Genomic DNA, 4,655 nt, shown 5'->3' with positions numbered 1-4,655 from the left:
GGTGCACTAATTTGGGATCCCGGTCACTCTACGAAGAAAACGACACCAAAAAAAAAAACCTCATGTCGACCTTTAGACCTGTCGACCTAGCACATGTCGACCTAGAAACCCTGTCGACCTTCCATCCATGTCGACCTAGTGACTGTCGACCTATAGTGGTCGACCTAAACATTGTCCACCTAGACACTGTCGATTTGATGAACCACACCCGTTATAAATTTATGTTTATGGATGAAGAGTTTTTAATCTTCACAAAATCAAATTCCATTAAGTTCAGCAAAGGTTGCATGATGGGGGTTGCAGTTCTCCAGGCATTACTGAGATAGTATAGGTTTACCACTCCAACAATCAATTCATTCTTGGCCCTAAATTAACTGCAAATAGTTTCCAGGATTACTATAAAGCATTCTGCAATATGAACTATAATGCTTCCAAATTAGCCTTGCTTAGAATCTGCATAAATTGGCCCATTTCAAAGATCACTAGGTTCCTACAATGACTCCTCAACAAAGGTGTTTCTGTAAAAGAATGGAAGTGAATAAGGAGCTTAGAATATATGCATTGATGGAACCTTATGATAAAATAAATCCACAAGTGCCATACAATAGCATCACAAGAGCAACCAAAGCCATCCATGTAGCAATCTGGCACAGTCTTCCTGCCCTGATAGTGGCCTTAAACCAAAAGATGTTTGAGTGAGTTGCTTTATTGTAAAGTTCCCTTGCTCACACTAGCCTGGGATCAAGGGTTTAACATCCCTGTATTTTAGTCCCTGGTCATAGTTTTTGGCAAATTTGTTTTCTTCCTCATTTTTCATATGAAATGTCATCAGACAGAATTGCTCACTTTGGTTATGGAGCTGCTAGCAGCCAAACTAAGTGCCAATCTAGAGATTGAATGAATATACTGTACCTTAGCACATGAAGGTATCAATTGGTGTTGTACCCAGACAATATCTCGGTTTCCCTGTCAAAGTAACATATCTCTCTCTCTAATCTGCTGAAAGGTATCCACTCTTATAGCTGTAATCCCTATTTCAAAACTGATGCTAAAAAGTCCAAAGGTGTAGACATTAACCTCTCCCAATAAGCCAAAAGGTTTCTTCAGGTTCTAGTGGCAGCCCGACATATAGAATCATAATGCCTCTGCATAATATCCTAAAAAGGTTTCATGTATAGATAATTAGATACTCACTGTGAGCTGGGATGGGATAAAACAATTGACTTGATCCAGAGGAGTGGGCCTCAATCAAAATTACATCTGTCAAGATACCGATGCCGGAATCCTGATACCTGCTGAAGTCAAAAATCTACACGCCACCACCTGAAGGGGAATCCGGGCCTGAAGCGTGGCGAGCGCAGCAAGCCCACAAGGGGACACGCTGCGCTCACCGCCGGTATGCCGCCATCGGCCTCCTGACCACCGGGAACCCGACAGCCGGGATATCATACTGAATCTGTTTTAACATATGCCAAGGACAGAAAACATACTGCTGACAAGAATCCCAGAAGAGTAGACCGATCTCCTGGATCCCACCCACTTGCCAGTAAAGTAGATGATCCTGTGGTTTGATAGCAAGATTTGTGGTGAATCATGTTAAGTCCAGCTGCGTAATTCACCACACCTCCCGAACTTCCCACTGTAACCTCGCCTCCAGGGAGCTTTCAACACTTGCAGGTAATTGCTGAATATCAGATTCTCTTTTGTGAACCATTGAAGACAGAATCCATTATTTTTATTTTACAACTAGAAAACTAATAATATTGCATATAACTCAGAGCACTAAAAAAAAAAAATCCTTCCTGCTCTTCTGTCTCAAAAAACATTGATTGATGACATGATAATGAAATATCTGGGGATTTAGCATTAACATACTGTAGCTGCAATAGTCCATGAATGCATTAGTCTGCAACAAGCAATTTAACTTTTCCATTCTTCAGTTTAACTTGCTTTAGGCTGAAGCTATTTGCCGCTTTGATGCTATTAGTGCCCTATTTATTAATATCTGAATTTTTACCATGTATAATTAACATCTCTTATCTGTATCACGGCTACTTGCAGCAAGATAAGATTAACACAGCTATTATCAAGTCATGCAGCGGCAGCGTATCTGTCTCAGCGATGACTTTCCTGCATTAAAACCTCCTTACTGCCTGCTCATTAGAGGAAGGAAGAGGTGCTGGGCATGCGTACAGTCCCAGGGAGGGATTTAAAACCCCTTTCTGTTGCAAAAATTCAGAAATGTATCCTATAAAATACAATGGAATACATATGATATCCTGGCAGATGGGATGCCGACTGTCACTATACCGACTGGTGCATCCCGTCTGCTGGTATCCCGGCTGCGAGGCAGCGAATCTCCTTGTGGACTCGCTGCGCTCGCCACGCATCGAACACAGTGGTGCGCTTTGCTCGCCGCAGGTTCTATTCCCACTCGGCTGGCAGTATGGACCCACCAACCAAGTGGTAATACCCAGCGTTTGTCAGGATTCCGTGCGTCTGTATTTCACCGGCTGTCGGGAATCCGGCATCTGACTCTTGAACGCCGAGATCCCGACTGCATTCTGATACAATGGCTAATGTAATTTGGCGTTAGCTAACAGGCTGAGTTTCAATAAGCTAAGCTTTTAAGAGCTTGATAAATATCTCCAGAAAACAGTCCATGTTGCAAATAATGGGGACTGCAATATCCAGCGTTACTCAGATGAATACTGCATTCAGACTTTGGTAAATTGCTGGGATACCTAGAACCTTTAGTTACTGCATTGTTGTACTTACATATGTTTGTAAATAACCGTTATTATAAAGCATTCTAGTGAAACATTCATGCACCTGCAAAAGGTCTCTGTTCTGTCATTGTACCTTTCTGAAAACTTTTGTGCCATTAATTGTTTGTGTACACAGTCCAGATATCCCTGTCCTTCTGTTTCTCCTTCAGCATGTCTCTTCAGCTTTGTCCTTTGGGATATGTTAGCATTCCCAAAGAGAGGGCACAGTCAGCGGTCTACAAAGCATTTTATTTTTCCACCATTAAAGAGGCTCCAAGTTTCCTAAGCGATCATGTAAAACAAAAGTACAATATATAGCCAGTCATGTATGATCTTCTGTCAGGGGCTGTCTGCTAAACTTATTAGCCTAAAACCTAATGGCTTTTAGCAGAAGGGAGGAGAGCAGTGATGCATTTAACCCCTTCAGGTTCACCCTTTCAAGCCTTGCAGCTATACTGAAAGCAAAATATGCGTGGGGTGAACTGGCTTTTTTGTGATAGTTTAAATCCACTGTAAAGATTTCTCCCTAGAAAACAATATCCATCCTTGCACTATAGTTGTGCTATGAAGCCTATATACCAGTGGTTCCCAAACTTTTTTGAATCTCGACATCCTAGAGTATTATAATTTTTTTCATGGCACCCCTAGGCCAAAAGTTTCTTATTTAGGAAGAAATATGAAATTAAGTAAATTGTGGTTATAGGTCATCCTTGGGTTCAGTTATGTGGTGAAGGGCAAGGTTTGCTTCTGTTTGTCCACATAGTTTATTACTGACAGCCACCAGCCTGGACCACCAATCCAAGGCACCCCTGCAAGTGTCCGGTGGCACCCCAGGGTGCCATGGAACACAGTTTGAGAACCACTGCTACATACTAAGACAATGTATTATTTTTCTAACTTTAGTCCTCATGAACCTTCACAGTGCATGTTGTCCAGATTATATTAGATGACCAATCATTCACACCGATACATTTCATAGGATGAGTCAGGCACTTAAAAAAGGATATTTGCCCTTGTGTCTACTGAGGGTTGTTTACTAAAACTACTCAAAGATGCAAAGTCACAATCATGCCAGTCATAACAATTAGCCTTTTACTGTCCAGTGCAGTTTGACAGTAAATGTTATGAACAAAAGCAATAACCATGTTGCTGTATCACCGGAGAAGACTCTTTGTCAAATGTTTGCCCACATTGACATATGGAATGGATCCTTGGTTGCCTGTGCCATTTTCCCAGAGATGTTAAAATACGGAGGGGGCTCTGGTATAGAATGCACATGCGCTGATGTGAGAAGGAGGGTCCCCCTGCTAGGAAACTGGACACGGACCCCCTCCTTTTATAACATTCTCCTGCTTCCCTAAGCAAAATATAGCCTATGTAATAACAATCTTTCTTATGTTCATGCCATCTCATGAGAAAAATAATAAAACAAAATGCTTTCGAAGTTTAAGAGCCTTTTCAATAGTTAATAGCATTTGAGTATTTATTATTTTTTCATATCTTTTTTTGCTTTTTCATATTTTTATTTATTCATAGAACTAAAAGCCTATGTCTGGGCTTTCGGTTCTACTGCACATTCTCAAACTGAGTAGTCAGATCACACATGCAATTATCCTCTGAGACTGGCCTGGCTAAGTGGTAACTTAAGCCTTACTGCTCCTGACCAGTGTCGCCAGGCAGCGTTGTATCACACAAATGCCCCAGTCATATTTTATTAACAAATTGGACAATAATTTATTAAATACCTGTGAAGAGATCAGGTTAAGGGTGTCCACCCCCAGGGTATATTGGCACCTCCAAACACACAGCAGCCAGGACAAAAGCACACCAGTCCAGAGTCTTCGGCAATCTAGCCATGGCTAGTTTTATTGTGCAGCACATAAAACA

The sequence above is a fragment of the Pseudophryne corroboree genome, chromosome 3 (assembly GCF_028390025.1).
Source record: "Pseudophryne corroboree isolate aPseCor3 chromosome 3, aPseCor3.hap2, whole genome shotgun sequence".
NCBI lineage: Eukaryota > Metazoa > Chordata > Amphibia > Anura > Myobatrachidae > Pseudophryne > Pseudophryne corroboree.
The sequence above is the reverse complement of the archived record's forward strand: the minus strand, read 5'-3'. Positions refer to the sequence as shown.